At 39.1% G+C, this 10,097-nt stretch overlaps 1 pseudogene; it reads right to left on the bottom strand.

The window, feature by feature from the left end:
* Positions 1-8,911: 8,911 nt before the first annotated feature.
* Positions 8,912-9,365, bottom strand: LOC114046218 (annotated as a pseudogene).
* Positions 9,366-10,097: the final 732 nt, after the last annotated feature.

The raw sequence follows: 10,097 nt of genomic DNA, 5'->3' as shown, positions 1-10,097 counted from the left end.
TCTATTGGCCTCTTCCCGGTGGTCTACAAACATGCCCATGTTTCCCTCATCTTTAAAAAACAAAACAAAACACTTTTACTTGATCCTACCATCCTTGCCAGTTATTGTCCTGTACCTTTCCTTCCCTTTTCAGCGAAACTCCTTGAAAAAACTGTCTACACGCAGTCCCTCCACTTTATCTCCTCTTGCTTTCTTCTAGAGCTTCTGTAATCCAGATTTTGACCTCATCCTTCAACAGAAATTTCTTTCTCCAAAGTCACCAATTATCTTTTGATTGCCAAATATAATAGCCTTTTCTCTATCCTCACCTACATCATTCCTCTTGTATACCGTCTTCTATTTCTTTGTATGACAGCCTGCTCTATTGGTTCTCCTCCTATCTCTCTGACCATTCCTTCTCAGTGTCCTTTGATAGATCTTCATTCACATCACGTCCACTAACTATGGCTGTCCCTACTATGTAATATCTCACTCGATGATCTCATCATCTCCTGTGGGTTCAATTATTATTTCTATGCACATAATTCCCAAACCTATATTCAGTTTTTTTCTTGAGTCCCAGTCCCTTATCACCAATTGCTATTAGGCACTTTGAAATCAATGTCCTATAGGCATCATGCCCATAACAGAGCTCATTATCTTCCCCCCTCTTCTAAACTTTGTTTTTACTGTCAAAGGTATCACCAATCTTCCTTGCCAGCCAGGTTCATAGCATCAGGGTCGTCCTTAACTTCTCACTCTTATTTGACCCACTTATCTAATTAGTTGCCAAATCCTGCCTTTTCTACCTTGTGCTGGTCCCCTCGCTATACTATACAGTCCTGATGTTCTGGCATATTGGTGGTCTATACTCCACTTCCTTTCTTTATGCCTTCACAATGGCTGTCCCCTATGCTTGGAATGCTCTCCCATTTTACCTCCACCTCTAAGAACAGGCATTCCTTCAAGGCTCAACTCAAATGCCAACTTCTACAGGAAGCCTTCCTCTGCCCCTTCTAACTGCTAAAGCCTTACCTTCTAAGGTTATCTCCCATCTATTCTGCATGTATCTTTTTATTTACATTTTATCTTCTCTATTTACTATGAACTCCTCGAGGATAAAGATTGTATTTGCTTTTTTCTTTGTATTCCTGTCTCTTAGTACAGTGTCACACAGTAATTGCTTAATAAATGTTTGTTGATTGCCTGCCTGTATTTTTTTTCCTGGTTCTGCATATTTCACTTTGTAGCAGTTCAGCTATTCTTTCCAGGTTTCTTTCAATTCCTCATAACCATCATTCCTTACAGTGCAAAAATATTACATTTCATTCTTATACCACAGTATATTCAGTTGTTACCCAGTTGATGGTCATTCTAAGGCAATTCTTTTAAATCTTCATGGCAGAGATTTTAGTATTTGTCTTAACTGTTGTTCATCAATAAGTAATCTGCTATAAACCTCCAGAACCTCTTCTTTGGCTCCCCCAAAGCAATCTTTAAGCATTCTGTGCTTGGTACATCTTGGTTCTGAATCTTCCTTTTAGGATTTGTGGGGTCCAAAATTGTCCAATCTGCAAGAAGAATCACTGAGGCAGAGTTCCAAGCCAATAGCACTTTACATAAGGGTCCATGGCTCCCTCTAATGAAGTGGATCTCAATCTTCCTCATGATCTGAGATCCCTCCTTTCCTCAGAGCCTTACTTTTATAGGGTTTGATTCCCAAACATACAAAAGAGGCATGGTAAATTACAAAATCTTATTGGTTTGTAGACCCTGATTTTGACTCTCTAGGAAAGCCAGAAATGATGCACCAGCATGGGTGGTCATAAGATGGGCAAGGCAAGGGTCATCTCCAGAGACTAAGTGGTCATGAGATGGTCACCTGCTCAGGTTGGACAAGAGAGAGAAGTCTGGAGATACAAAAATAAATTGAGAGACTTTCCATATTATGCCATAGTTTCCTCCCCACTCTAGGTTTAGCCATGGAATTTGGACAAAACAGGATGGAGATCTTTTTTGTCAGCATTCTTGTGGTTGCAGAAGTGAGTTTCATAATTGGTAAACAAGTGGTGAACTTTGGATTAAAGTTTGATGCCTACTATAAAGGCCTATTATAAGAACCTGTCTTATCTAATTGTTCCTATATGATTTATGTAAAATATATATTAGTACATGCTTATTCTTATACTTATTGTTAGATGACTAAATGTGTATTACTAGATGAGTATATCACTAATAATTGCTAATAATCATTACCCCTTATGGAATCACATGGAATTGATTAATATTACATGGAATCAAATAAGGGTCTAATTGATCGTCTATCACAGATTTGCCATTGAAGTTGTTAATAGAGTTTAAGAAATTGGGCTAGCTGGCTGAGGTCTTGAACTTTTGATATGACCATTTCCATTCTGGGGTGAAGGGAGGGAGAAAGTGCGAAAATAAAACAATATCTTGTTTTATAATAACATAATTTATTATAATGATGAAATCCTCAGCCTTCCATTTAAAATCCTCCATGGTATGGTTCCCACCTTTTTCCAACCTTATTTTTGTACTCTCTATTCCAGTTACATTGGGCTGAGACCTATTGTTCTTACATGGCATTCAATCTCCTGTCTTTATGCCTTTGTATAAGCTGCCCCCCATGTCTGGAACACACTAGCTTCCTTCAGAGCATAGTCCAAGGTGCTTCCTATCCCCTCCAATTGTTATTGCTCCCCTCCTCTCTTGAAATTATACTTTGAAAATTTACTTTATATATGCTTTGTACATATTTACTTCCATGTGTGTGGCGCACTGCAGTCCTGCCCCCCTTCCCATCTCCCTCCAGTAGAATGCACATTCCTTGAGGGAAGGGATCACTTTGGTTTTTTGTCTTTGTTTCTCTAGAATCTAGTGTAATCCCTGGCATTTATTACAAGGTGTATCCTAAATATTGACTGATGGAATTGGATTGAAAAAGTGGTCGAGCTAGCAGCTTCCGCTAAAAGCGGATGTAAAGTACTTGGTAATATAACTGAGACACTAAACACAGTTCTTGGTACAAAGTAGGTACCTGATAAAATATTTTTTTGAAAATAATTGAATATGGGGGCAGCAAGGTGGCACAGTGGATAGAGCACCGGCCCTGAAGTCAGGAGGACCTGAGTTCAAATTTGGCCTCAGATCAAACACTTGACACTAGCCATGTGACCCTGGGCAAGTCACTTAACCCCAATTGCCTTAAAAAAAAAAAGAAAGGAAAAAAAAGAAAATAGTTGAATACGGGGTAATGAAGATAGGGGGCACAAACAACCAGGGGAATCAGGAAAAACTTAGTGTAAAAGCTCATGTATGAGATGGTGCAGGAATGGGGCTTTGAAAGAAACTAGGGCTGGCTATTTGGATTTCATGTCCATAAAAAATATTGAAGTAGGGAAGTGGGGGATGCTGAGTGTGAATTGCCCTAGGCTTTAGATCCTCTGGGCAATATAGATGTCATTGTCACTTTATTTTTCTGTTAGAAATATTAAATTCAAATAGTTTTGGTCTGTCTCTCCGCCCTGAGAAGAATAAACATAGCCCATCTTAAATCAAAGGGGAATTGTCATATGAAAAATGAGCAGTAGAATATGCAGAAATAAATCACAAAAATGGAGCAAAGCAAAGCTTATAAAGTAGCTCTTAATACAGAGTGACTCTCTTGAGAGAGGGAATACTTATTCAGTGCATATACCTCTAGAGTGGATATTTACATGCATCAAAAGCAGGGTATTGCTGTTAAAGGTGAATGATAATTAGAGTTAACAAACTCCTAAGAATGAAAATATTATACCAAGAAATGAGTTTGTTATAGTCTTTAAAAACTAGTATCCTTGATTTTTAGTCCTAAGACAAACAATTGCAAAATCTCAATGTGCCCTGGCAGTTTTTCTGAAAACGAAGGTGGGGAGGAGCAGATAGATGTTGGAAGTCCTGCAATGTGCTGCAAGAACATGCAAGGATATTTCAGAAAGGTCACTGTGCTAGGCCCTGAGATAGAATGATGTGAAAGATACAGTGAATGCAAAAGTGCCTATTCTCAAGGAATTTAAATTCTATCTGGAGAGACCACAAGTGTATACAGAACGAATGAAAACAAATCCAAATAAATCACAAGACAGAGAGCAAAGCCGCTGGGAGTGGGGGAGGGGATGTTGAAGAGCTTTGCAGAGAAGGTTGTGTTTTAGCATTATCTTAACAGAAGAGAGGGATTCTGGGAGGTACAGGTAAGAAGGAAGAGCATTCCAGGCCTGGGGGAGGGCTGGTGAAAAGGCATGGGAGATGGAGTGTCTTCTATGAAGAACAGAGAAGGTGAGTTTGGCTAGCCTATAGAGTACTGGAAGGGAAGTAATGCATAATGAGGCTGGATCCAGGTTGTGAAGAGCTTAAAAGAGAGCGAGTGAAGAGAATAAACATTTATTAAGCACTTACTATACGCCAAAAGTATTTTCTTATTTGATCATCACAACAACCCTGTGAGGTAGGTGCTGTTATTATCCCCATTTTAAAGTTGAGGAAACTGAGACAAATTGAGGTTAAGTGACTTACCCAGGCTCACACAGATAGTGTTTGAGACTAGATTTGAACCTATGCTTTAGAAAGATCACCTTTGATCACTAGAATGAAGAGAAACTTGAAGCAGGGATAACAATTAGGAGGCCATTGCAATAATCTAGGTGATGAGGGGCTGATCTAAGATGGAGGCTATTTGAGAACAGAGCTATTGGCACTTCAGGGCTTTGCCCTGCTGGTACTTGCATGTTGTAGCCCCTGGAAGGCTTTTGCTTCTAAATGGCTATGGGTAAGCTGGGTGTCAAGGCCTGAGATAACGTCTACATCCTGGAGCTGAGGTCTCTACAGTAGTGGAAAGAGGGAGGGTGGACCAGGGTGTAGGGATGGGTTTTTATGAAAGCTCATATTGTGTTGTATGTGGGTCTGCTAGTGCAGCCTCACTGCCGGTAGCATGGGATGTGGGAGAGAAGTGCTAAGTAGGCTCAGGGTCAGTGAGTGTCAGTTCCTGGGTTTTTAGAGTTTTTTTCTAACCTTCTTTTGGATTCTGTATGTCCTACCATGGAAACAGCTGAAGTTGCTTTATCTTTGGCACATAATTTCTGGTTTGGAGAGGTATGAGTGGTTGTGAAGATTGGAGAAAATATCTACTTCATCTACCTTCTTGTTGCTCACATGACCTGGAAGTCCATAACTTTACTTTTGATGTCCTGCAGAGCAGTGGAACATCAACAAAACCCCAGGAACACCAACTGTTCTTAGACTTGGTCTAGTCCTCCAGACCAAACCCAAATCCTGAGTACAGACTCCTTATAAGAAAATCATCCCAGTCTATGTAAAGTAAACTGTGTTCCTGCCCCAGGAGTCAGGGTTAATGAACATGGGAGACTGGAAGAATAGTGCTGTCTTCAAAAGAAATAGAAAAATAATGGGTTTTGTTTTGGGCAGGTTGAGTTTGAGAGGTCTCTAAGATTCCATTTTGAGATGTCCAGTAGGTAGTTTGTAATATGGAATTGAAAATCAGGGTAGATATTAAGATTGGATATCTCTATCTCTATCTCTATTTCTATCTCTATCTATATGTATCTGTGATCTATCTGTAGAGGTAATAATTAAACTCATCGGAGCTGATGGGATCAGTAAAGGAGAATGAGAAGATGGTCTTACCAACATCGGAAAAGATGCAATTTATTATAGAAATGGGCATGTTAGAAACAGCAAAATAAAAGTATTTAATGGAGCCCATGAGTAGTTGATGGCGCCTGGAAGATGCCAGTTGCTCCAGCTTCCCTCAAAGTTATTGGGAGGCAATGTGGTACAGTGGAAAGAGTCATGAGCTATGAGTTAGAAAACCTGGGTTGATACAATGAACACATGTATTCTAGAAATAAGATCACAGATTTCTATGTCCATAGATTATTAGATAAAGAATGGCCAATCAGTGATGGCTTTCAAGTTAAAGTCTTTTAATAAACATTTCATAGGTTCATAGATTTAGAGCTGGAAGGGAACTTTAATGCCACGTAGTCTCTCCCACCTCCCCCAATTTCACAGAGGAAGAGCCTGAGGATCAGAGATGTTCAAGAAATTGCCCATGGTCACATGGGATGCAAGTGGCATAGCTTGGTTTGAGTCCAAATGGAACTCTGTCTCTGAAGGTCAGAGATAATTGTGACCTCTGAAGAGGCTCTTCAGCTCAGACTCAGTTTTCTTTTCTGTAAAATGAAGGCATTAGAAATCAGATGATTTCTAAGACCCTTTCTAACACAGGGTGGTGCAATAGAAATGGTACAGGACTACCAGTTAGGACACAGGTTCAGGTTTCAACCTTGACTTACTAAGAAGCTCTTCAACCTTGGGCAAGGAGGAAGCATAGAGGTGGAAAGTATTCTGACTCCTGGAGCCAGAGGACCTGAGTTTGAATCCTGCCTCTGATGCTTACTGTCTATGTCACCTTGGGTAAGTTCCTTTGCCTCCTTATGGTCCTTCCATTTTCTTACTGTAAAATGAGTTGGGTTGGATTAGATGGCCTCTGAGCTCCATTCAGCTAGATGATGCAGTGGCTAGAATACTGGACTTAAATCAAAAAGATTTTAGTTCAAATCTAGCTTCAAATGCTTACTAGCTGTATGACACTGGGTAAATCCCTCCATCTCTTTGTGTCTCAGTTTCCTCATTTGTGAAATGAGGGTTGTGCAAGTAAAATGAGATGACATGGTAAATGCTTTGTAAACTTTAAATCACTATATAAATCTTAGCTATTATTATTATAGTATCTATTATCCTATTATTAATATTAGTTAATATTAATAGTAAAAGTACCTAGGTGGCACAATGGATAGAGTGCTGGACTTGGAGTCAGGAAGACCTGAATTCAAATCTTGCCTTAGATATTTTCTTAACTGTGTGACCCTGGGAAAGTCATTTAACTGTTGTCTGCCTCAGTTTCTTCATCTAAAGAAAATAGCATTTGCTTCCCAGAATTGTTGTGAGGATCAAATGAAATTTTATATATGTATATATATACATACATATGTATATATATATATGTATATGTATATGCATGTGTGTATGTATATGTGTATATATGTATGTGTATATGTGTATATATAAAGTGCTTTGCAAACCTTAACACATTATATAAATGTTAATAATACTTATTTTTTATCATTGATAATAATAATAAATCTTAACTACTCTGGTCCTCAGTTTTTTCATCTGTAAAATGTTGGACAAGACCAGATGATTTCCTGAGTCTTTTCCTGCTCTAATAATCCAACATCCTGTAATTCTATAGGTGTCTTAAACATGGAGTATAAGTAAATGCACCAAGCCCCATTAATGATCATAACATGCCAGACAACTTTCTGAAAGAAAACTTCTTAATTCTGGAATAGCCCAAACACTACTCCATTGCCAGTTTTCTTTTTCTCCTTTTATAGTTCAGTTTTTGAGGTACAGGAAACACGTGGAAGTTGCTTTTGTTTTGTGGGCTCTTTCCCCCAAGGAAGTGTAAAATATTATTCCATCCTCTCTTCTGTAAGCACTAAAACAAAATCCATATGTATTGATTGCAAAGAGGCTTTGACTACCTGGTTAAGGCAAGCTGGGGAGAAGGCTGCTTATGAAGCCTATTTTTTATGCCAACAGTACCTACTGTGCATCACTTTTGAAAAGCGGGCTTCTTTACTACTTTGAGACTCTGTGTTCAAACACTAGTGATAAAGTCAGCTTTTCCCTCTGTGTCGTGGGACAGGCTGACAAAGTGTCAGACTCCATCATTGCCATTGGAAAGCTGAGGGTAGTTGAAGGAGCTGACTATACTCTTTTCTAGAAATGTCTCTGCCTGCTGCTTTATTGATCCTTTCTGGCTCCCATCCTCTCTCTCCTTCAGCTTGATATGACATCTCCTCCCTACCCAGATCTCCCACATTGCTCAAGGAAATATACAACAGTTGTGTTCAATTAGAGAGGTTCTAATGTTCCCTGCCCTCCCAACCACCTCCTCACCTTCTTTCTTCTTTGGGCTGGCTCTAAAATTGATCTCATGAGAAAGCATTAATGTATTGTTGGTGACCCTTCCTTAATGCCTGGTGTCTCATGATTAAATTAGCTCCTTTGATGGACCATTGCTCTGAGAACATTGTATTTTCTGAAACCAAGCTTTTATCATTAATTTATGCAGGGAGTGGATTGAAAACTTGGAGTGAATTCCTGCAGGGCCCAAGTATTGATCACTGTGAGAAGGGGAGGCGGCAGAGAAAGTAATGTAGATTGACAGATTAGGGAGTATGAACTGAGAGTTTAGAAGGAGGGTGGCTGGGGCAAAGAGCTATTGTGATGGTTCCAATTGGCCCAGGAAAGGGAAGGTTCTCTATGGATGAGACAAATTCCTCAACATAGAATCCTATCCTAGAAGGCTGGTCCTAGTTGCATTTCTATTTTAAAAATAGATCATGTAAGACTTTAAGGCTTATGTTTTGTGGAGTGTGTGTGTGTGTGTGTGTGTGTGTGTGTGTGTGTGCTTTATCTGCATTTTACAGATGAAGAAGCTGAGCCTCAGAGAACTACTGTGATTTGTTCAGGATCATACAGCTAGTAAGTTTTGGAGCTGTAATTCAAGCCTAGGTCTACTGACATCAAGTCCATGGCACCATACTGTCTCTGAGAGAGATGATCAGGCAATGACCATCACAGGAAGAATTTTATAAATAGCTTAGAAAAAAAATTGTGCATGCCACCTCGATGGGAGGGTGTTCCTCTTTCCAAATAAAGCTTCCTATCATGGAGATTTTTAAACATAGGAAGATATAATACTGATCAAAAATGTCATCTTTTTTTGATGTTATGTTTCTACACAAGTTCCACTTTATTTTTTTTTAAGTTTTTACATAGTTTATTTGTTCTCTGATGAAAAATTATCTTCCTGGATAAACGTCTTCCAGAGTGCCTTTAATCCTTTTTTGCCAGCACTGACATTTGCTTTTGCAGTACCCCTGACTTTCTTCATTCTGTTCTTGCATTCCTTTCGCTGTTTTCTTGATGTCTTTTTCTTCTCATACAGGCCATGCCTTGCAAGTCTGTGCTTTGGTTCATTTTTCTTTGCATAGTCAAGGGAATCATAAATCATGCCAAAGCCTGTTGTTTTGCTACCACCAAAATGGGTTCTGAATCCAAAGACAAAAATGACGTCTGGAGTTGTCTTGTACATCTTGGCCAGTTTGTCTCAAATTTTGGTCTTGGGCACTGTGGCCTTTCCAGGATGAAGGACATCTATAACCATCTGTTTACACTGGAGAAGTCTATTTGTCATGAATTTCCTGGTTCTGATGAAATACAGTGTCATTCATGGTGGCGGCTGGCTCCTCGAGCAGCAGGAGAGGGAAAGGCCAAGTTCCACTTTACAAGACTTTTCCAGGTTAAAAAAACAAAACAAAACACACACAAATCCCTTAAAGCCTAATTTGTGGTAATACTCCAAAGAAAATAGATCTCTGCTTTTTGAAAGGTCTGATTTTTTCAGCATACAAATTTTCCAAGCCCCTTGGTTCTCCCGCTTCTTTGTCTCTATTGCTTGCTTTTGTGTTATTTCCTTTTCAAAGCATGACCACAAGAGGGTAGGCATGGAAAGGTAGAAAGTAAGAGGGCAAATCAATTCTTTCCTAGGAGCTCTGGTGAAAGGATTGGTGGTAGTCAGTGACTAAAAGAAACGTGTAAGAATAATGGCTTGTGAGGTCAAAGATAGAAAGGTCCCATATTTACCAAAACATTCATAGTAACACTTAACACATATCATTGACATCTTTTGCTTTTATATCACATTTACACTTCTCAATATAACCCTTCCTTCTTCCAGAGTCATCTTTTATAATAACAATTTTGTGGCAGTAAAAAACTAGGAATAAAGTGAGCCCAGAAATTGGCAGATGGCAGAACAACCTGCAGTCTAAGACTCTAAGGAAATAATATTGTACAATAAGAAATAATGAATATGAGAAATTCAGAAAAACATAGGAAGACTCATCTGAGATAATTCAAAACAAAGAAAGCAAAAACAGGAGAACGATATATAAAATGTACAC

The sequence above is a fragment of the Vombatus ursinus genome, unplaced genomic scaffold, assembly GCF_900497805.2.
Source record: "Vombatus ursinus unplaced genomic scaffold, bare-nosed wombat genome assembly UNPS02001419.1, whole genome shotgun sequence".
NCBI classification, from domain to species: Eukaryota; Metazoa; Chordata; class Mammalia; order Diprotodontia; family Vombatidae; genus Vombatus; species Vombatus ursinus.
The sequence above is the reverse complement of the archived record's forward strand: the minus strand, read 5'-3'. Positions and strand labels throughout refer to the sequence as shown.